We start from the raw sequence: 25,047 nt of genomic DNA, 5'->3' as shown, positions 1-25,047 counted from the left end.
TCAAGTATTTGTTAAATGTATTTAAGTTAGGCATACAAAGTTGGTCTTGATAATAACTGTTAACTTATGGTGATGCTGCCTCATCACTTAATATTTAACTATTTCCTCAGAGATGCACCTTCATTTCTGAATATCTAAACAAATGTTTATAATCTGTTCTTTGTAGGTAACTTTGATACCATGTAGAAAGTTCTAATTTTCTACTGCTCATAATATATAACAGACCCTGAAATATAATCAGAAGCCTCAAAGATCATTGCAATTAGTTTCAAGGTTGAATGCTATACAAGTGACTGATTCTCAATAGTGGAAAAAACTACATCTAAATCAAATAAGATTTAGTATATGTATTTCTTGCTCTTACAGGGAAGTTAACGTCAACTCTTTTATAGTTTCACAATTCCATTATAAGCTCTATTAAAAAGGAGTAGGAAAAGAAAAATGTAGTTGAAAATTCAAATTACAAATGAATCTCCAGTATTTTTTCTAACAGTAAAATCAGCTACCCATAGAGAGAAGTCATTGTTAAAAGATGACAACTATTATAATCTCACTAATGAACAAAAGTTTCATGTTATGAGTTTTAATTTTTCTTTGATTCATGAAAAGTTCTCAAAAGTAACAGCAGCTGATCTTTCTTTGACCAAATCATAATGTTTTCCCCATAAATTTTTATAGCAGTAATTTAGAGACATTGTGTGTGGGAGGCTAAGAACATCTATTTTTTAGCGGAGTGAATATTTTAAATCACTCAGTATGGTATTCCTATTTAACTCTTTATCAGGAAAATAATACATACATATAGCTTGGATATTTCTATTTATTTCCTCTTTCCACTCTGATTATTGTTACAGTATCACATTACAAATACCCCGATTAGGTAACTTACGATCAAATTTTCCTCCTAATTTGCAACTTTTCTATTGTTGCTGACTTGTTGTATACATACACAAGAGAATGAATACTTCCCCCTCACGAATAGATTAGAATATTTGATAAAAAAATGAACACATATTACTGGGCAGCATGTCAGTATTCTAGCAAACATTCAGTTTTTTCATGAATTTTCAATTTAAAAAATCTTAGTTATACCTTTTCTTTTAATGAAAATAAAATGCTTCAGAAAAGAACACTGCTGGGAACTTATAACTGTTCATCTTCTAGCAGAAAGAGCCTTACTCGCCGCGCCCGCACCCCCCAATCAATCATCAGATCTAAAATTATTAAATCTCTTCCTACCACGTCAGAGAAGAACAACAAAACATTCAGGTAGAGACATTACCTAAAATTCTTATAAAGCAAGACTCTCAATATTTCCATAAATTCTTTATAAATTTTCCCTTCCTTATAAAAATGTTTAAATAGTAAACTGTAGTTATCTCAAAGGCCTAGATCTCTTTGAGAGGACCTCAGGAGATTTATGGTCAAAAAACTAGATTCTGAATAAACTGTCAACAGCTAACCAAAGTACAATGACAGCACCATCATTCTGGCTACCAAACGATTTCCTTCAGAGAGCGACGTAATTCTCAAATGTAATAATTCAAAAGAAAACAATGGACAACACTGAGTTCCAAAGCATGTTAAAAACTAAATACTGTAGCTTGGATTGGAAAAATACTGCAAATGAAGAGTTTTCAGTTTTCTGCTGACCAACAGTCAAAAGGCAATAAACCCCTGTAGTTATTTGCCTTACGCTTTCTTAAAGACTAATAAGAGGTTAAGATTAATAGTCTAAACCTCCCTAAAAACACAAAATCCTTGGAGCCTGAGATTTATTCAACCCTTTTGCTAAGAGGGAAGGAAATATAATTTATACATAACATACTTCTAAAACTGAATGTGAAAAAAATGTGAAAAAATTAAATATAAACCATCTGATAATTCAAATCATTCCTTTTACAACCCTACCTTTAACCCAAGCACTGACAATGTGACACTTAAAATTAAGCCACAGAACACCTACCTCTTTATTCCATCGCTTTTATCACAAGTTAGATAAACAACCTTCTCACCAAAGGATAAAATCCAGATAGTACTAAAGCACCTTCCAATTACACTTGGAATCACACACAGAATAGCAGTCTGCTCAGTGTTTTCACTTAAGCACCTTCATAATATATGTGGGTGGGCCTGTGTTATGCAAAATAGGTAAACACTATATAATTTTAGATTCTATTGGCTGAATTGAGAATTCACTTCTCCTCCCTCCTCCCTAAGGAAGTCTACGTCCCAAAAGGGAAGAAACGGAAGTAAGAGGAAAGCACGGAACAATTTTTAACACTGGCTGAATTTCAAGTTATGGAATAAGGTACCTCAAAAGGGAGTATTCTATTTCTTAAAAGGCTGACTGAATTAACTACATAAATGCTCTCTAAAAATGTCGGAAATATAACTAAGATACTGAACTATGTTTTCATGATAAGAGTAATAGTCTATTTTAACGGATTTAGTATAATACTCCATCTGTTAAGAAAGAAACACTCCATTTAAAAAAAACTGAAGAATCAATACCACTCTTATGTAAAGAAAGAGTACCCTTTTAGAACTATCAAATGAAGCAGATTTTTTTGGTCTTGTTATAAAACTACATTATCCCAGGCATAAGAACAGGTGAACATTCAATCATATTTTTAATTGATCATGCTTGTCTATTTCCAGCTTTATACTTTAAAATAGATTCACTGGGTGTTCATAAACATGGAGAAATGATAGCAGTATCCAGAGGGAGTTGGGATTGTACAAGTTTCACCAAATAGCTACTGAAGGCACCTGACTTACTGACTTAAGCTGCTTTTAGATCATCCTACTCATAAGCTTCGTTTGAGGAGTTACTGCCTGCTTCTCCCAATTCCCCTGTACCTTTTCTTAAGAAATGTGTTTCCTTATGGTGAAGGGTTATACATGTAACTTGTATATTCCTCTACACAAAGGTGAACCTGTTTTGTGCTTAATTACATTTAAGTTTTTTTAAGCATGCTAAATTAAGTCACAAGAGCAAATTCTGCTCCATACCTGTTCAATAAGCTGCATATGCAAACCACCTATACTCCTCACCCACTAAACTGTTGTTCAGCTTGAGTCTAGGGGGCGTATGCTCTTACACAAAAATACTTTTGGTAGCCCTAGGTCTAATAATATCTTGTCACAAAATGAACCCTCTTCGAGCTTATAGCTACAAGTCTACTTCTGTTGCTACCCAGCATTCCATAACTGTGTCACATCCCCTGAAGCTATTCTTGTGTAAATCTGCATACTGTTTCTTTTGCTCATTCTGCTGGCAGCAGGCCCACTTAGGTTACTGTAAAGTAAATCTGCTCAGGTAGTCTGCTTTTGTCCAATGTAGATACATGTTCAGTTCAGGAAACCTATTTGTAAAAATGATCTGGGCATATTCTAACATATTGCTATTTGGTGATCCTGCCATGTCATGTGCTTCTAGGCTGATGAAACTGCTCAAGTAGCCGGACATGACAGGTCCAATACTTATACTAAACAGAATGTAGTTGTTATTGACTATGTCTTAAACTTGATTCCACAACAAAACCTGAGGACCTGCCATTCTTTAGACCAATATATTGACCTCAATTTTGGGACTGTATTTCTTGCTCAACTCCTAAGGCAGTCAATATATCAGTAGCTCATATACTGTCATAATGACTTACCTTAATGATTAAAAGTAGAGCATTAAGAGTATAAAAATTCCTTACATATTTCAAGCTCTGTGTTTATACCAAATAATCTCCTGAAGGAATATATTTTTCTTAAAGAGCTCTAAGAAACATTAAGGACAAAACCTCCCTATTTACTAAGAGAGTATGATGAGCAATTTTTAAATGGGACAAAGACCCATATTCATAAGGGAAAAGGGCTAGAATTAAATTTTTAAGTTTTTCTTTCCTAATTTGAATTGACTAGTTACCTGTTTTTTTTTTTCTTTTCACATGCGATTTATTTACAATGATGTCTGATTAAATAACATCATGGAAGCCAGTCAAATACAAAAATAAAACATTAAGTAGCTTTGTTGGCTGGTAGGAATCAAAGTTACCAAACTCTGGCAGATGGACCTTAATCTCAATGACCTTTCCCCCACTCTTCTTCCATATCTGCCTTGGCTTACAGGTGTCAAACTTCCTCGTCCTCACCTACAATATCTGAACTTCTGGCACTTATCTCAGTTGGGCTCAGAGACCAACAAAGAACTTTCAGTACCCTGAAAACTTTAAAAAATCAATCCAGAAGAAAACTAAACAAAACAAAGTATACTTACCTCACAATTTCTATGCCTTTTTCAGATGTTTCTTTTCTCATGTCCTATTTTTCTTATGTGTTGTAGTTTAGATTTTGATTTTACCTTTGGACACAACTGACCTCTGAGAGCTTGCTTCTCCCCTAATGATCTCTGAATACTTCTGAGGATGCAATCAAGGACTCATTCCTCCTATAGTCCCTTTACATCTAGCCACACCCACAGCAGGCTTAAAAATTATTTCATCCTTTAGTTCCACCTCACCGGTGACAGCTATGTCATGTTCCTCTAACCCATAAGGCAAATTCACATAGATGGCCTTGGCTATTCCCCAATAAGCGTTTACTGAATATCTACATGTGCCCAGTTTTTTACTTGCCAAACGCATCTAACTCTCATCCTTTTGAGGACTTTAAAGGTATTTGGGGCCTAAGATTTTTCAACAAGGCATGTCTTCCTTGTTTAGGGGCAGGAAGAAGAAGAAAAACGTCACTGGTATTACTGTATCATATAACCACTTATTAAAGCTGGAAAGAACCCTAACGAATATCCTCTCAGCTTACTCAATTTTCAATTCCCTCATTTTATAGATGAGGAAAATCTACAACCAGAGAGGGTAAGGTATTTGATTAAGTCATAGGACTAAGTAGTGGAACCAGCTAATAGATCTTTTGACTTCTGTTAGGTTGTTTCATTAGTTTTGGAGGCAATACTACAAACACTAAAGAACAGAGCAGGCAGCTAACAAGTAACTCACACCTTGTACCATAGTATTATCACATGAGATGGCCAAGTATTTACCTTTAGCTCTATTCTTTGCTGTGTGTTGTTACTTTATACCATAAAGAAAAAGCTGAAAATTAGACAAATAAAAGTTTGATGATGTGCATACCATGGAGATTTCTTTCTTTTTGCTCACCAGATGGGTCATGCCTCCCCGAACTGGTCACATTCCCGCTCTGTCGGCTTTGCTAACCTGGAAGTCTCCCTAAACAAACCAAAGAAATCTAGATATCAAAAGCACTGCATTAGATAACCCACAGAATGGTATATATCTATATCCAGGTACAGATATATAAAGAACTCTCGTAATTAAATAATAAAAATATAAATAATCTAACTAAAATTCGGTAAGGGAATCTGAAAAAAGACTTCTCCAAAGACATACAAATGACCAATGACTACAGGAAAAAAAAAAAAGCTCAACATCAATAGCCATTAGGGAAAGGTAAATCAAAACCATAATGAGATACCATTTCACACCCACTAGGATGGCTATCATCCATAAAAGAAATATTGTCAAGGATGTGGAAAATTCAAAATCAAAATCACTGCTGGTAGGAAAGTAAAAAGTGCAGTCACTTTGGAAAACAGTCTGGCAATTCCTCAAGAGATTAAACGCAAGGTTATCATATGACCCAGGAATTCCACTCCTAGGTATATATTCAAGAGAAATGAAAACATATGTCCAAAGACTTCTGCATGAATGTTCATAGTAGGATTATTCTTAATAGCCAAGAAGCAGAAACAACCCAAATGTCCAACAACTGATGAATGGATAAATAAAACGTGGCACATCCATACAACTGAATGTTATTTGGCAATAAAAAGGAATAATAGGGCTTCCCTGGTGGCGCAGTGGTTGAGAGTCCGCCTGCTGATGCAGGGGACATGGGTTCGTGCCCCAGTCTGGGAAGATCCCACATGCAGCAGAGCAGCTGGGCCCATGATCCATGGCCGCTGAGCCTGTGTGTCCGGAGCCTGTGCTCCACAACGGGAGATGCCTCAACAGTGAGAGGCCCGCGTATCGCAAAAAAAAAAAAAAAAAAAAAAAGGAATAATATACTAATACATACTACAACATGGATGAACTTTGAAAACATTATGCTAAGAGAAAGAAGGCAACCACAAAGGATTACATATTACAATTTCATTTATTTGAAATGTCCAGAGTAGTCAAATCCAGAGACAAAAAGTATGATTAGTGGTTGCCTAGGGCTGGGATGGGGGTGTGGCTGGGAAGGGGTGATGGCTAAATGCTATGGGGTTTCTTTTTCAGGTGATGAAAATGTTCCAAAATTGACTGTGATGATGGTTGCACAACTCCATGACTATACTAAAAACCACTGAAGTATATATTTTACGTTGGTTAAACTGTATGGTATATAAATTACATCTTAATGAAGCTATTATAATGACAAAGAGAGAAAGAAAGCATTACCACATTAAAAAAAAACAAAAAAACCTGCCATAAACTCAAGATCACTGGATGCTGGCATGCACCTGGAATTCAAATACTGCTCTTGAACTTGCTATTTCCTGAACCACAGAAACTGAGGGAAACAATCATTTGAACGTTCTACAAGATATACAAGTTTTCACAAACAGAGCTGAAGACTTTCCCAAACCACCTGCTTTTTGTACCAGAAATCTCAAAATTCACAATTAGGCTTGGAATTTCTAATTTCACATTCTGTTTCAATCTACCTTTAATTGTAGACACAGGTTTTTTGGCTTTTTTTTTGGTTTGGTTTTGCTGACATCTTACATCACCTTCAGCGAGTTTGAGTGACGGGTGTTTCCTCTAACACCAACCAACTCATCAATTCTCTGACACCAACTGGGTGTCCAAGAATTCAATTTAATTCTGACACTACCTGGAGTAAGCTCAGATCCCACAAATTAAAGGACTCAGTCCTACAGAAGGGCCCCATTTCAGATGCCAGCTGCAAATCCCAGGCAACCCTTAATTCTGCTATAAATTGTGGGTTCCCATGACTATCTCTTCATGCTCCATAATTTACTAGAATGGCTCACACAACTCAGGAAAACACTTAACGTTTACCAGTTTACTATACAGGGAAGTATTATTTAAATATTTAAAGTATTAAACAGCTTATAGTCTTATTTGGCTAAATAGCTGAAAACAGTTAGAAAATTAATATCTAGGTTACCAGATGATGGTATCTCTCCACAACAGGATTATGAAGAGTCACCCTTCTCTCAATATTCTAGGTTCCATTAAATGCTTATTGATGATTTCTTCTATTAACAACAGCAATTATGGGCTTCCTTGTACTTTAATCAACTTAGATGTTTGAGTAATTTTCAAACTGAGGCCTGTGGTCTCCTTACTTTCACATCTAGAGTCACATCTAGAGTCTAATAATGCAATTACTAATCCAACATATTATTGAGCATTCACTACAATGCCAGAAGCAATAGTATTCAAACTAATGCAAAAGGTATGATTCCCTATACTACCTCTCATTTACTGATAGTTACGAAAACAAAGGTGTAAATCAGTCAGACTAACCCAAATCAGTAAAGGACAGGTACCCAATTAAAACAAAAGACAATAGATAAGGTAAGACTTCAAAGAAAAGTGTTACCACTTTGGTGTAAGAGGACCCAGGGAAAGCTTCATAGAAAGAGGGGTATTTGAGCTGGGCCTTGGGAGACAGTCTAGATTCTGGTAAGTGGGGAAAAGGCATTTCAGGTGGGAGAAACAACTTGCATCAAGATTAAAAAAGGCAAGCGGAAAAAATGTATTGTGTGCTCAGGAAAGGGTAGGTTCCCAGGAGTGAAGGGTTTGGTTAGGAGACCAATAAACAGTAAGCCTGGAAATCAGGGACCATGTAACCTTCTGTAAGCTCAGTGACTGTATCAGCAAGCATTGATAAATGTACTGAATAAGATGGAGCTGAAAGGTAAAGAAGTGCCTGATATAGTGGGCCTTAAGAGTCTGGGTAGAGATTGAACTTACTCTGGAGTTAGTCCAAAGTCTTTAAATAAAGCTTTCAGAAAAGGAAGAAAACAAACTTGTATTACCTACTATGTAGCTAGTAAGAACTTCACATTTGTTAAACTCAATCTTTACAACTGTCTTATGACAGATGAGGAAATCAGGCAAAATAATTTGCTCAAGGTCATTTCGAAACTAAGTGGCAAAAGCTGACATCTGAGTTTAAACACACATCCTGTCTACCATTCTACACAGCAAAAGTCAACCAATCGATCAAGACAGGGCCAAAAGATGTCTGGCCACAATGTCTAGGATAAAAATAATTATATATTTCAAATTAAATTTTTTAGTCTGCTTATTACTACATTATGGTAAAATGGGTTTTTGCCAAATTTGGGTAGAATGTTGGGATAGTCTGACCCAAAATATAGGCTGTAGTAGACACATAAAATTCATTTTGGGCATTCTTGGGAAGTCATCTCAAAGAAAGAGTTATCTTTCCAAACAGATTAAACTGATATAAGAGAAGTTAATCTGAAGAGGGAAATATATGCCAATTCATTAAGATGAAATGGATGATGTAAGCCATAGAAAGCCCACAAGGACACAAGCAGCATGGCTCCTTTTCTAATTACTGCTTCTCCTCACAATTTTTTACTATTTATGAAAATCTATATTGATGAATACAGAAGGCTGGTGTGCACTCCCTCAGCATTTGTGTATGTTAATATTCAATTTCTCCCAGAGGTAAAGCTCCTTCCCCAAGGAAGGCAGGAGACCCTTGGGGTCACCACACAGGGATGGATTTGTACCTTTCCTTTTTCACAGGTTGATGGATCAAGAACAGATTAGTAATGTGGCTCTCTCCCTAAGTGAGATTAGTTGCATACATGTTTCTGGAAGGCAAGTATGTAAATAAAGTACGAAGCTGTATATAAAGCTGAAAGATGTTTATTAAACTTTTTAAAACTAGCCAGGCCAAACTGATCAAAAGGAATCTGTTTGATGTTGGATATGGTTTTCATATTTTTAGGTACTGAGAACCAGTACTGACAAACTGACAAACCAGAAAAACTGACAAACCAGAACTGACAAACCTGACCAAGCATCAGTTTACCTGTAAGAATGAGAAGCTGGGTGGGGTAGATTGGAAGGAAACTAAAGAAATCACTCATCCGTTATGATTTTTAATATTTGTACAATAAATCCTCAGTTTAAAAAATTCAGTTCAGCATAAAGAAAAAGTATGACAACAATTATTGATTCCTCTTTATATCTTGGCAATAGATAAAATCTCTTTACACTGTATTTTTTCAATAGTGGACAGACTACCAAGACCAGAAAAAACATTCTCTTAAAGCATATTAACTTGCAAAAGCCCAGGTTGTTACATAACCCTTTTGCTGATATTTATTAAACAATAACAATAAAACATGGGAGAACAAAAGCACAAAACTCATCCAATTTCAAGCAATTAAAAGTTGGTTTGAAAACTTTTCAGAGTATGATTCTGTATAAGTTTGTTTGGAGACTATGCTTTAGTAGATTATGAGCATCACAGCAATGTTTCTTTCAGGTTTTTAACACTGATGAATTGGAAGTGGATGCCTTTTGGAACTTCATCGTGTTAAAAATATATTCATTTAATGCTGCTTTAACTGTTTTTCTCGAACTGTATTTCCAACCAGAACTTGACTGCAACAACTGCAATTTTGCTAACCATAGTTCTTTTCCTTGTTGTCAAAGTAATTTTGTACCTGAAATTGGAACTAACCTGGAAAATCTAGGTTGTTGCCTCAGTTAACATTTGAAAGTCAGAATTTAGCTTCCCTCTAATTACATTTGTTAGGAATGACCACTAAACAGGAAGACATCCTTTTTTCCAACTGGTTCTCCATCTTAGTTTATTGACTTTTTTCCCATCAGTCACCTCAGTTAAAACCAGATTCTTCCCATCCCTATGGTTTAGAATCTATATTTCGTACACCAGATACCTGAAAAGAAGGAATGCTGTTAAATCGAGTTCCTTCTTTTTTTTTTTTTTTTTTACGGTACGCGGGCCTCCCACTGCTGTGGCCTCTCCCGCTGCGGATCACAGGGTCCGGACGCGCAGGCTCAGCGGCCGTGGCTCACGGGCGCAGCCGCTCCGCGGCACGTGGGATCCCCCTGGACCGGGGCACGAACCCGCATCCCCCGCATCGGCAGGCGCACTCCCAACCACCGTGCCACCAGAGAAGCCCTCGAGGTCCCTTTTAAGTAATTTCAGTTCAAGCTAAGATTGGGTAGATGAAAAACATGTTTTCTTCACATTCAAAACTGAAAACCTATTTGTATCAAAACTGACATACAAAGGTGTGTGTGTGTGTGTGTGTGTGGTGGGGGGCTGGGGGAGAGTACAGTTTTAAAGGCCAGAAAAATAACACTGTCTATCCTGAAATTTCTAAAGTTAAGGTTAGTTCTGTAAACATTTATGAAGTACCTACTATGGGTCAGGTACTGTGCCAGGAGTTATAGATACGAAGATTAAATGAAAAACATTCTTATCTTAAAGGAGTCATTAAAATTAGGGAAAACACCTTTTCCCCCTAGAATTCTTCTGAGATTTCCTATTTTAACCATATAATGGTCTTATAAGGAAATAAAGTTATACACTATACACGTCTATGCTTTTAAAACTAAGCGATCAGATTTGTAAATGTACTTTTTAAAAGTACCGTATACATTTTAATTGCCACCACCATTACCTTCTTTTTTCCTCTCCCACTACAGAATTTTTTTTTTTTTTACAGGACCTAAAATTTTTCATTTTTAACCAGAGTTACAGACTGAGTTGAACTAATATGACACCTATAATGAGTTTTTTAAAAATTCTTAATTTGCTTCTATTGTTATCTTTAATTGTTTGTCCTAATTATGCTTCCTGCCTTTACTGGAGTTTTACTGCAGAGTATATGATAGTATGTTTAAATTTCCACACATATCTTTGAATTTCATACAGCTTACAATTCTTAAAGAGGATCTCCTCTATCAATATTTTCACATATTAACATCTGTCAAAGCACTGAGTTTTATGTGCATTAACATGATTATTTTTCATAATAGAAATAAGATTTAATTAACATATTGCTCTTTCTCTTTGAAGGCCCTGACATAGACAAGAAATTGCTATTTGGATATGTAAGTTTGGAGGGCCTTTGGAGTTTTTTGGTTTTGTTTTTACCTTTGACTATATAGCATTTGGTCTATCACTGTGTTTACTGAGCCAAGTATCTACAAAGACAAATAGCAAAGCTTTCTATTCATTCCACTAAATCAATTAGGTTATTCACACATTTACTGAACACTTGCCAAAAAGCCCTTTTTTTGGTAGCAATAAAAAGCAATCTTATAATAAAGGTGTATTTTGTTTTGGAAAAAAGAAAGCCAGGGTTCTCAAATTCATATTGCAACTCTTGCTTCACTTGCCTTCAATATTGTGTAGGTGGAGGAAAGAAACCAAGACATTCAGAACAAAATGTGAAGTCAAGGGAAATTTTTAGACAGCAATAAATGGTGAAAATGACTTCAACTTATTGTCAGAACAATCCTTTGTAGAGAAACATAAATGTAGGCACTTTAATATACCCCTGACATTCAATGAAAAAAATACTAGGCACACAATACCACAGATTCAGATCTTATTTGTTTAAACTAATTTGGGCTCTTTTTCATATAATTCAATAAACTGCAATTATAATCATTCGAATAGGTTTTGTCTAATTGCTCTTTTTAAGACTTAAATTCTTAATAATTCATGAAATATATTATTCCCTTTTTTATTATAAAAATGTTCTTCAGTAAATATTCAGACCATTTATAAATTTTCTAAGACCACTCATTTAATGTCACACTGTATTGTGGAAAATCCACTTTAAATGAACCATCCTAGATTTGTAAAATGCACTAACACCTATATAAAAACCACGTAAATAAATATATTGCTGATTCTAGAAAATGTAGAATACAGTCTACAATTGGTAATACTGCTATCCATATACCGTTACAGGGATTTCTTTAATAATGACTCTAATGTTAGAACATTAATTTAGCACCCCCTAAGGCAATGTATGTACTATTAAGATTTTATTCAAATCATTGATTACCTATAGAGAAACAATGTAATTTTTGTTAGAAATGATTCTCAACTAGTATTTATACTAGGAAGAGTTACTGTGGTGGCTGAAATAGAAAGCTCCCCAGTTGATGTGCCCCAATAAGCTCCATTACTTCAATTTTTAATTTTTAAACAATGTGTCTTTTAAATCCACTGTAATTCAAATTCTTTCCAACTTCTTCCCAAGTATAAAGTGCTGCGGCTGTCCTTCTCTATGTCATATATAACACACGTTTTTGACAAAAATGAAACTGAATATATAATAAATGCTCAGTAAACAGTAACTTTTAATGTTATCCCTATTTACCTGTAAAAAAATTCTGTTAATGTTTCAAGACCCATTTGATATTCCTTCTCCAATCAGGAAATTTTTCCTCATCCCCTAAACTCTTATCCTTATATCCAGCTTTGCATTACAGTTATGTATGACCTTGTGCTACCTCTCCTATTAAAGCTGAAAACTCCCCCAAGAGAAAGAGTGTTGTGCTCATTTTGCAGCACTTAATAATAAAGGAAAAGATGATGTTAAATATACATTTACATTAGATTCCTTTGGAGTCTTCATTTTAATTTTGGTGGATAAAGCATAAATATTTCTGGGGTGTCAAGAAATTTAAAAGAAAAAATCTAAAATTTCCTAGAGACTATAGAATATTAAAGCCTTATGGGGATGGATGTACTCATTCATATACATATTAATGTAACATAAGAACTAGAAGGAGATAGCTAAATGCTTATATTAGAGACTGAAATGTAAATATCACTTGCCACTTCATTTCATATTTTTGATGTTAAAAAGCAAGAAAAACCCTACAATGGGTATCTTATTTTTTCAGTAAGAACCAAGTTTTCATTTTCAGACTAAAATCAATCATAGAAATCAATATGTAATGTCTTTACTAGTGTCCCTTATAGCCCCTTACTCCACCTCCTCTCACCAAGGCCCTGAGTGTCCAGGACAGAATATTCGATTTTATGGTTCTTTATGAAGTTCTTGGTCCAAGAGCCCAGTCTGCTTAAGGCATTAAAGAAGTGTTAACCTAGAAAAAGATGTTAATCCATAAAGACACTGCCCTATATCACAAGAACTAGCTATCAACAAACTGGATTACCATAGATAATAGGAAAATTAGTAGTATGGTATTTGTGAACATAGCACCAAATTTTAAATTTTGATACATTCTCAAAGCTCTTCAGAGGTGAAAAGTCTAGCAATTCCCATTTACATACTGCTTTAAACAGTAATTTGGAAGTGAAATTATACAAATTCCAAATTAGCGCTAAATACTAAATTAAAAAAAATCAAACTGGTCTTTGAATGCTAACTCTTAAAATGGAAAAGATACTATAAAATACATCTATTTTCCACTGCCCAAAAAACATTCACTCTTCTGGTGGTATAATGATATCTTCATTCCCTTATTGTAAATACATATAGTTTATGTGTGTCTGTAGTTGACTACACCCTCAAACTCGATAGCTGGGTACATGGCTCTGTCCCAGACAATCCAAACTTCACATTCCCTTGGCTACAAGGGAAGTGGGCTACTATGAGCCCATGAGATGCAGTGAGACTTTTGCTGGGACTTCTAGGAAAAAGATGGTTAATCTTTCCAGGTATACATAACTAAGGATTTAGGGGCTGAAGGGACTGAAGTTATCTTTTGCTTATGTAGGGCTGGAGAACAAAGCTAACACTGAGGAAGCAGTGCCAAGAAACATACAGAAATTGCGTCTTGATGACATTATTTGAGCCTTGGGTGGAGCCATTCTTGACGCCACACTTATCCTGGACCAGTTTACACAAACTGTTATAAATCTCCTTCCCCCGCCCCCTGGGCTCACCCCTACTTAAGCCAGTTTGAATGGAGTTTTCTGTAAAAAATAGAGTCTTAGCTGATATAACTATTTTAAGTGTTTTCCAATAATAAATACACTAGGTCATAAAATGCAGTTCCAAAAACAAGGTAAGAACAGACTCTTCCCCATAGATGATTCTGGCTTTTCAAAATCCACTCTCCTTCTCAAGAACCCCCCACCCCCTGCTAAGTTCAAAAACTATCAAAGACTTTATATCTTCTGCCTTTATACTGTCTTAATAAAAAAAAAAAATTTTTTTTGCCGCAAAGGAATAAGAATAAAAAATCAACAATGGAAAGAAGAAATAAGTAATTGGGGGGAGGGGGGTAGTAAATCCTCTATAGAAACTGTAAATAATATCCAGATGTGCTTTTTACTAAACAGTTAAATGAGAGTCAGAGACTAAAGCTTATAAAATTAAGCAGATTCAACTACATCTAGAATCTAATACAAAGGTATAATGCTAAAATCAAAGTTCTTATTTGAAAATCAGCCAATAAAATTAAAATTCAAAGACAAATTTCTTGGGAAATTGAAATGTCTTAGAATTCTGAAAACAGACAAATCACTACATAATTTCAAAAGAGGTAACAGTTAATCAAAATCATAAAAATTGGGGCTTCCCTGGTGGCTCAGTGGTTGAGAGTCCGCCTGCCGATGCAGGGGACGCGGGTTCGTGCCCCGGTCCGGGAGGATCCCACATGCCGCGGAGCGCCTGGGCCCGTGAGCCATGGCCGCTGGGCCTGCGCGTCCGGAGCCTGTGCTCCGCAACGGGAGAGGCCACAGCAGTGAGAGGCCCGCGAACCGGAAAAAAAAAAAAAAAAAATCATAAAAATTATTGATTTTAAGCATATTATGTGGATACAACATGCTATTGAGCCCCCAAGTCATTCTGAAAATTTTAGCTAAAGAGGATTTAACAAAGTAAATGACAACAACTGAAGTCACTTAAGAGTAATACAGAATTAGTACTTCCATTTTCTAGGGATTTTCGTGACTTAACTGCTAACAAGAAAGGGAAAAAAACAAAAAATACACATGGAATAAAATGGAATTAAGATGTATATCCTTGTGCTTCTCATATCTTACTGAAGTGAAATGTTACCTGCATATTTTAGATCTTCTACATTTTAAACACCAGGTGTGTTTGCTGGAATGAATTACAATACTCTTAGGATCACGACGAGACCATTAATTTGGAGTCCGTGTGCAAAAGGATGAGATAAATTCTTATTAGTTGAGATGAAGTAAAATAGAGTGGTTAAGGGAGTTCTGGAGTCAGACTGTCTATGTTGACTCTTGGCACTGTCATTTAATAGGTGTGAGACTTGGACCAACTGTACAGTTTGGTCAGTTTCCTCTCCTGTAAACCTGAGATAATAAGAAGTAATAATCTTAACATGTATGCAGTGCTTATCATAAGTGCCAGGCATTTTTCAAAGACTTTTACATATTAATTCTTTAACTCCTTCTTAGGAGATATTAATGTTCTTAGGAGATAAATAATAATAACTCTTGGGATTCCCATTAGTTTGATTTTGAACTTGAGAATCTGAGTTACCTTTGAGACATCCATGGGAAACAATTATACGTACAAGTCTGGAGCTTGGGATGGAAATATAAACCTGGAAATCTTCTACAAAAGAAATTACCTAGGAAGAGTACAGACTAAGAGAAGAGAACCTAAGACTAAACCCTTGGACTTCCCTGGTGGCGCAGTGGTTAAGAATCCACCTGCCAATGCAGGGGACACGGGTTCAAGCCCTGGTCTGGAAAGATCCCACATGCCGCGAAGCAACTAAACCCGTGCGTCACAACTTCTGAGCTTGCACTCTAGAGCCCAAGAGCCACAACTACTGAGCCCGCGTGCTGCAACTACTGAAGCCCGCACGCCTAGAGCCCGTGCTCCGCAACAAGAGAAGCCACCACAATGAGAAGCCCGCACACCACAATGAATAGTCCCCGCTCACCACAACTAGAGAAAGCCCGCACGCAGCAACGAAGACCCAACGCAGCCAAAAAATAAATTAAAAAAAAAAAAAAGACCAAGCCTTGTGGAATTCAAAAATTTAGGGTGCTGCAAGAACAGCAGCAGCTTCTGAAAGAGATTAAAAAAGCAACAGCATTACGGGGTTGGTGTAAGGTATATGGTGTCCTGGAAGCAAAGAAAAATGTTTCAAAAAGTAGGAAGTAGCAACAATGTCAAATGTTGCTGAGAGGTCAGGTAAGATAAATACTGGAAAAGTGTCATTGGATTTAGCAATATGGAGATAATAAGTGATCTCCTGAATCAAGAGACTTTCTTATCCTGAATCATACTGCTTCTCCTTTCTGATATACTTATTAAAAAATAGCAATAATAAATCATTTTGGGGGCTTCCCTGGTGGGGCAGCGGTTGAGAGTCCGCCTACCGATGCAGGGGACACGGGTTCATGCCCCGGTCTGGGAAGATCCCACATGCCGCAAAGCGGCTGGGCCCGTGAGCCATGGCCGCTGAGCCTGCGCGTCTGGAGCCTGTGCTCCGCAATGGGAGAGGCCACAACAGTGAGAGGCCCGCGTATCGCAAAAAAAAGGCAGCTCAACATGAGTCTAGACACAGTTTTTCCCCAAGGCCATTTATGATTAACTATTATTACAGTGATGATGAAGTCCCTGATTGTTTGACATTTTCAGAAAAGACAACAACATACACCAAGAGCTGAAAACAGCTTTTGAAATTCCACTAGGCTAGTTTAAGTATAGATTCTGGATAGATGCAGGATTAACTTATGAGGCTTTCAAATCAATGAGTTTATTACTATTTCCTACATTACTGAGTTCAAAAAGTATGCCATCCTATAGGTCAGTTAGTGCCAGCTAATACAATATACCATCCCTCCACCAGAATACACACCAAAAATAGCACAAGATAAAAAGAAGCTAAGTACATAAGACACAAATAGGAAAAGTGTTATACTTGCCATCTACATGTCACTTCTTTTATTAGGCCCTTAATTCATTCCAAGCCCTCTTTATAAATATAAAAAATGGCAGACAAATGTAGAAAACACTGTATAAGAGCAATGGGCACTACTAAAGCTGGCGAAGGAAGATAAACAGAGCCAGTGAGAGTGATGGAGAGATGAGCATGAGAGAGAGATGAAGTGAGAGAGGCAAGGATGTGGAATATGAGTATTTGCAATGCACAACGTGAAAGAAATAACCTAGAACCTGATGCTGCAACCATCTACAGAGCTTAAGTAATAGACTGAATTTCCATATAATTCTTAACTACTGTTAATCATCATAATCATCAATTCCAAGATGAAGTATAGGCTTTATCATGGTCATAATGTTTAAGTCAACATGAAATATAACATGTCCCTTTTGCAAAGCAACTTTTTTTCTTAAAATGCAAGGTGTATTATCATTACTATTCTCTACTTCATTTATAAGTTTGAGTCTTAGCTCATTAGGTCATGGACACTTAAACAGATTCAAGTTACAAGAATTATCTATCCATGGTCATGTTTACTATTTTGTGAGAACCAATTTTTTTCTTTCCTTCCTCCCCTCTCTCTCTTTCTCTTCCTCCTCCCTCAGAAGTTATTTATTCCACAAAAATGGAAATGAAAAACAGATTCATAATCCTACCACCAAATCAAAAGACTGAAAGCTATTTCTAAAACGAGCCACACATAAGTACAGTCACCACCTTAGAATTTCAAAGTCCTTTCTGAAAAACTACCACCACTTTTATTTTACAGATGAACCAAAGATAGCTTTTTAAAGACTTTCAGAGTTAGTGGAAAGCCCAGAAATTAAACATGGGCTCTGCGTTCCATGCTCATAGGTTAGTGTTTAAAACACATTAAATAATCCAGCCTAGCAGCTCAATCTTAATGGTATGTGCAGTATATGAAGAAAGGGTCTGGCTATATACCTATCTACCTATCCACCAAAGGGACAAAAACTCTTGAGTGAATTAAACAACTAGATTCCTAACAATTTTCTGAAAAATAGGAAGCTTTGTTAAAGTATTCCTTATACAGTTATATACTTATATGCTTAGTGGTCACTTTTTGCAATCTATTATATAATAACATTTCACAAATTCTATTTAATCCCATTATATCCTACACATTATTGGTTAAAGAAAATATTGTGCCTTCCCGTTATGCATAATTAACTAGAAAAAGGATGTTTTCTTTATTCAGTGTTATCAGTAGACTAAAAACCACTGAAATACGTTTAGTTTCTTAGGTTGGAAAACTTATTCTTTTTTTTTTGCGGTACGCGGGCCTCTCACTGTTGTGCCCTCTCCCGTTGCGGAGCACAGGCTCCGGACGCGCAGGCTCAACGGCCATGGCTCATGGGCCTAGCCGCTCCACGGCACGTGAGATCTTCCTGGACCGGGGCACGAACCCGTGTCCCCTGAATCGGCAGGCGGACTCTCAACCACTGCGCCACCAGGGAAGCCCGAAAACTTATTCTTATAAAAAAAAAAAAAATGAACTAGTATCAAACTATTCAAAACTAGTAATCTCTACATGTATACTGCCCTTTAAGTAGAAGATTTAAAAAACCCATATTTATGGAAGGTTTTTTCTGGGGGTGGGGCTTTCAAATATTTGGAGGATGAGGACTGATTTTTCTATAATTTTAATAAAGATTTAAAAAGAGGGACTTCCCTGGTGGCGCAGTGGTTAAGAACCCGCCTGCCAATGCAGGGGACACCGGTTCGAGCCCTGGTCCGGGAAGATCCCACATGCCGCGGAGCAACTAAGCCCGTGCGCCACAACTAGTGAGCCTGCGGGCCACAACTACTGAGACTGCGTGCTGCAACTACTGAAGCCCGCGAGCCTAGAGCCCGTGCTCTGCAACGAGAAGCCACTGCAGTGAGAAGCCCACGCACCGCAACGAAGAGTAGCCCCCACTCACCGCAACCAGAGAAAGCCCGCACGCAGCAACGGAGACCTAACGCAGCCAAAAATAAAATAAGTTTATTAAAAGCAAAAAGATTTAAAAAGAGTTCTTTATGAGAAATCAGCATGTTCTTGAAAAAAGCACTAATCTGAGATTTGAAGCATGAATACAAGAAGACTTGAAAGCCAGATTCCTAACACTAAACGTGTGCTAGTCTTTCAATTCCCAAGTGTATGCCATTGCAACAAGAAAGTTATACAATTTCATTACAACGATAAATGCCATCTCTTCAGTCTTGGATGCGTGACACAAATGAAACTTATCAGCAATGACTGTTTTGAATACTTAAGAAATATGCATGGTCTTGTATGTATATGTTATGTGTTTTAATGTATGAGACAGAACTTAAATATCCAAATGAATATAGTTTTTCCATATTAGTCACTCTCATTATAGCCTTACTTTAAATGATGCTACAATTGTCCAGAACATTATTAAAATTCCTCTTTAGTCTATGGGTGGATCTGATTTTCAGAAACAGCAATGGCCTTCTCAGAGTAGATCTGACATTTACAAACAGCCTGAAGTTATTTCCTATTTTCTTTCTGTCAAAATCCTTTCTGAGTCATATCTGATAAATAAGGTATCATGTGGCTAATAACTCCCTCTTCCTTAAAAACAAGGCGGAAATAGAAAGTAATGAGCTCTGTTCATGAGTGGCTCTTAAACTGGCTTAGAAGGCAATTTAAAAAAAAAAAAAGAACCAAAAAAATTTGAGTAATGCTAGTATTGTTGAAATAAGTGTAGAGCTTCCAGGGGGACTAAACTAGACTTATTTTAGATAAGTGTATAAAATAAATATCTTTACTTTAAAGGAAGGATGGACAACCAAGTCCTATACCATCTGGTCTCTACCCTTCCTTTATATTTCTGACTATTCCCTGCTATTCTCTCTCACTCTAACCCAGACACACTGGTTTTCTTGTAATTTCTTGCATTCCAATCAAGCTCCATTCTCAGGGTCACTGTACTCACTGTTCCCTCCACCTGGAACGTCCTGCCCTAAGATTACCTGCAAGGCTTACTCCCTCACCTCCTTCAGGTCTTTACTCAAATAACTATCACCTTCTCACTCCCATCCCATACTCACATCCCACATATTCCCTCTTCCCCCTTTCTGCTTTATTTGTGTGTGTAAAACTGTTAATTATGGAATTTTTCAAACATACACAAAAGTAGAGAGAATATAAGAAATCTCATGTATCCATTATCTAGTTTCAAAATTTTTTCGATATAGGGCCAATATTGTGTCATCTATGCTCCTCTCCCCTGCAAATTATTTTAAAGTAAAAAAATCCAGATATCAGATTTTATTTATTTATTTATTTTGCAGTACGCGGGCCCCTCACCGCTGTGGCCTCTCCCGCTGCGGAGCACAGGCTCCAGATGCACAGGCCCAGAGGCCATGGCTCACAGGCCCAGCCGCTCCGCGGCATGTGGGATCTTCCCGGACCAGGGCACGAACCTGTGTCCCCTGCATCGGCAGGCAGACTCTCAACCACTGCGCCACCAGGGAAGCCCCAGATATCATATTTTAATTCATAAATATACCCCCAAAAGGTAAGGACTCTTGTTTTAAAACCATAAAACATTACTATACCCTAAAAAAAATTGACAATTCCTTTTTATTAAATACCCATCAATGTCCAAATTTTTCATCAATGTCCTTTTACAGTTAGTTTGCTCAAAGCAGGATCTAAGGTCCACACAATACATTTGGTGGATATGCCCCCTTTAGTTGCTTTTAATCTTATATCCCCCCCCATTTCTTGTTATTTATTTTTTAAAGAAACCAGGTCATTTGTCATTAAAACACAAAATATTTTACCTTTTTATTGTCTGTGTCTTGTTATTAGAATGTAAACACCATAAGGCAGAGATTTTAGTCTGTGTGATATCAGCATCTAGACCAGTGTCTGACACATAAAAGGCATCCAAAAAGTACAAAATGAATATCTGGCATTCATACCAAAAGCCCACCACCCACCCAACTGCAGAAATTGCTAATCACAGCACTCGCTCCTGCTGAGTGTGAACCAGGACTCCCAATTTTCTAAACATAACACTCCAGGCAGTCACTACCAGGCAATCAGATTTGATACCCAAGATGAAATCTATTGGCTATTTCCCTGCTTTAGCCCCCTTCAAAGTAAGTATACTTCTATCTCTAAAACAGATTCACATACCTAGTATCTGGAAATTTAGCTGAAGCTTAGCATAATAAATTACTGACTGTATTTCTTGTCAAGTATGTTTAAACATTTCTGAGCTCATTTTAGACAATTTAGGGGAAAAAGCAAATTGCAGCCAAAAAATTAATAGAAAAAGAAACTGCAGAACATGGTGGGAAACTGGGAGGTACTACATATTTTTAGAACTAGCAACATCCCAAGAGGTTCATTATAAAATAAAAATCAGCAATAAATTCTTTGAAAAGTAAATTACATGTGTACTCAATTAAAAACTTCTAACTACATGAATGGTCACGATTAACTGAGGGATGACAAACATCAGGATTTTCCCATAGGCACCAGCAACATATTCTATTTTTCTGTAAATGGTATTTTGAGGTGTATAAAAGCATTACAGGCGTGATACAAGGAGTAACATGTAGAACTCTGCTTCTCTGAAATGGAGTTTATTGTGGCAAAAAATCTAAAACATCATATACAACATTCTGAAAAAATAATCAGTTGTTCTTAGACTCATTTGCAATTCAGTTCTCTTAAATCACCTGATGAAGCTCTCTTCCTCTTAAGTTTACTTCTGAAGGAAGCTATGCTAATTGAAGGGCTCCAATCACATGTTCATCAGTTACTTCTATTTAAAAAGAAAAAAATCAGAAATTCTCTGACTCAGGAAATCTTGTGCTTTCTCTTTATTACTTGTAAATTCATTCAGCAAAAACAAAAACTATGTAGGACCTACTAAGTGCAATTATTTTCAGCCTTTGGAAGGCACAACTATTAGAAGGGATCTTTCAAGAGAACATAAAACAAGCTAGTGGTACAACTTGAAATTATATCTAGTTCTTTCAGTGTCCAATATTTCTTGTTTTGAGGTTCCCACACATTAGTCTGGGGAAAATTCTCTGGCAGAGGTCAAACTTAATGAAAAACAATAAACCTCCACTACCACATGTGTAAAAAAATACTCCAACAACCCAAATGCCTTGAAAGAATGCTTTCTATTTACTTTTCCTGTGTGATATATTTAGAGAGAATCATGAAAAGATGGCTAGAGATCTACAAACAGAAAATGCTAAGTGGAATTCACTGTTTACAGACTTTAGCTAGAATTTTGTCCCTTATACAATGTTGTCAGGAATCTGTAATATTGTTCTCTATAAAAACATCTTCACCAGGTTTCCTTCATTCTACTGATTTTCTTCCTTCTTTCTACTGGCTTTTAAATTTGTTTTATTCTCCTCAATTAAAAGACACAAATGTAACTTTATGAAATAAGATGATTTTTCCAAAGAAACTCCTAGAACCATCTCTCAGTGCCATCATGTGTTTGTCATTATGTTTTCATATACACAGTTAAAACAGATGAAATAAAACAATCAATATAAGCCTTTCTGATTTAATAAATATGAGAATAGGTCTATATTGACATGCCATGGTAAGATGTATGTATGCAAGAATGTTAGATAGTTTTCAATTCTACCTCCTCCAGCTTAAAATCTCTATCAGTTACAGAAGCTTCTGTCTGAAAACAATTGTTCGCAGAGCAGGACTACTATAGTCCTTATCATCTGACCTACTGGACAACCACAATAAGGCATATTCTGAATTGACAGAACTCTTCATATATAAGTGACATTTTGACAACCAGAAAGGAAGCTGAAACAAAGACAAAGGCAAACACACTCAAGCTTTCCCTTGAAACTTGGCTCTGTAGCTCAGCAGTACTAGACTCAGTTTCCTGCCCTGTACTTTTCACTCATTTCCTTTAAGGGGTCCCAAAGAAACTAGGAAACCTGCAATGCCAGCCTTTGACAGTCAACACTAACTTCTGCCTTTGGACTCCAGTGACTGAGCAGACACTGTGTTAGTAGCTACCTTAAAGTACAAATGCCTCTGGCAAATTTGGTTTGTAAACACTACAGAAAAAGTTCAACATAACCAACTGTAAGGTCACCTAAATGAAAATTTTAAGGAGAGCACAGATTTCCGCCCCCTCCCCCCAATCCGCCACTAAGGCACAATTCCCAGATCACTTTTTTTTCAAGTCAATAAATACTACTATTATTACATTACAGCACTTCTATAATATTAATAAAAACCTAGGTGACAGTTTTCTCTTTAAAAGTCTTAAATTTATTAGATGAAGTACTATAACCACTTCACTACATACAATTTTCCATACACTTAACTGTATGTTCCAAACAACTTATTTTTCAATTTTTTAAACTCAAGATCTCTTTCAACATACTACAGAAAGGGGACAGGTTAGAGGATTAGGGGAAAAATATTAAAATAACAAATGCCTTTTCCTTTTCTGATGGGACCACCAGAATCTAAAGTCTGGGGGCAACTACAAAATACAAAATTAAATTCAAGAGAATTTAGGATAAGAGAAAGTACTGTTACTACAGTTCTGATCATTATTCATCTCAGGAAATAACTAGTAGAAATGATGCTTGATTTAAATTTTTAGTACCTTCCAGTTTGGTTCAACTACCAAAATAAACAAACTTGTCCTCAGAATTATGTATTTTCCTCCAGAAGAGGTTTTTGATGTGAATAAAAAACATAAGGAATTCATATGCTGTATTTGTACAAGAAGGACAATGTTTTGAAAGATATAAATCTGATCACACCGAGAAAACATTTTCTCTGTTAGCTATAAAGAAAACGTCATAAACTGAAACCGAAGAACTGGAGAAACCAAACCTTCTCCACAATTCAAAAATTTAAATTCACGCTACTATGCAAACTAAACAACAACAACAACACTGTTACGATTCTGCTCAGCTACAAAAGTAACACATACTCAATGTAGAAAAAGACAAAGCCAGTTCTAAAACAAAAGATCAGCTGCTAAGAAAACAAAATAACATTTTGCAGAGTAAGAGAAGTACACAGTCTTTGAACCAAAACAAATAGATGACCGTTTCGTACACTTAAAGCGTCAGTTCTTAGCACAACCGGCGTCTTATGGATAAAGTGCTCACTCAATTACCTGATGACTAAACGATGGGAAGGTTGTTGGTGCTATTAAAACCAAGACACATTTCCTTGTGTGTAGTGATTAAAATCTGTTAAGCCTCCATTAAAAAAATCTCTGCCCTCCCTCCCCCAACCCCCATCCCCCATCACTGCTCTCCCGCCTTGTAAGAGACCTGCATGTACAAAAATAAAAGTAGATGGGTGAGGTGAGTTTGTGATGTACAGTATTTTCCCCACTCGGAGTATTTTTCAAGACTCTTTTGAGGTTTTAAGATTCAAACACTATGTAAGAAGAGTTATTGTTTGAACTACCTAACAATCACCCCTACTTCTTTTAGACTTTAGTTAGCCTGTAAGTAAAATGAGCACCTTTAACTTTTCCACGGGGCACTGAAGAACGAGTTCTTACTCATAGATGCTTTCAGGTCCTCAGACACCAGGTGCGGTGGAAGAGCAAGCGTATCCATCAATTAGAGAGCTCTTCTGGACCTCAGTTTACCCACTTACAGAAACGGGCTTATTAACGTGTTTCGTAGGGGCCCCGGAGGTGTAATTAATTAGTGTTTTTAAGTGCTCTGAGATCCAGAGATGAAAGAAAACGCGAAGGACACGCAAAGATGATGGCAATAATCGTAACAAAAAAAAGAATGACTAACTCGGGAGTCTGTGTTATGTAAGGAAGGAAGAAGTTATTAGATTCGCACAAACAAAAGCCCACCACCCCCTTTGTTTCTCTTTTTTCTGTCTTGCTCCCCGCCCCCGCGGAGCTCCCCTCCAGCAGCTGGCGGCCCGGCGCGGGGTGTAGGGCGCGGAGCGTAGGGCGCGGGGCTCGGACTTGGCTGCCGCGCGCCCGCACTCAGGCGGAGGGGGAGGGGGCGCCCGCCGGCTCCTGACAAA

The 25,047-nt window shown here is 36.9% G+C and overlaps 1 protein-coding gene across 4 annotated transcripts in view; it reads right to left on the bottom strand.

The window, feature by feature from the left end:
* The window catches only part of PELI1 (pellino E3 ubiquitin protein ligase 1), a 130,289-nt gene that overhangs the window by 23,217 nt on the left and 82,025 nt on the right, over positions 1-25,047 (bottom strand). The window contains exon 2 of one of the 4 annotated variants that reach the window (XM_033407211.2): positions 5,145-5,240. The exons of the other annotated variants lie outside the window; for them this stretch is intronic. The gene's annotated coding sequence lies outside the window, so the exon portion shown is untranslated. The remainder of the gene's footprint in view (positions 1-5,144; positions 5,241-25,047) is intronic. 4 annotated transcript variants of the gene reach the window in all.

Source organism: Orcinus orca, chromosome 13 (assembly GCF_937001465.1).
Source record: "Orcinus orca chromosome 13, mOrcOrc1.1, whole genome shotgun sequence".
Taxonomy (NCBI): Eukaryota; Metazoa; Chordata; class Mammalia; order Artiodactyla; family Delphinidae; genus Orcinus; species Orcinus orca.
Note: the sequence above shows the minus strand (reverse complement) of the source record. Positions and strands in the feature narration are given on the sequence as shown.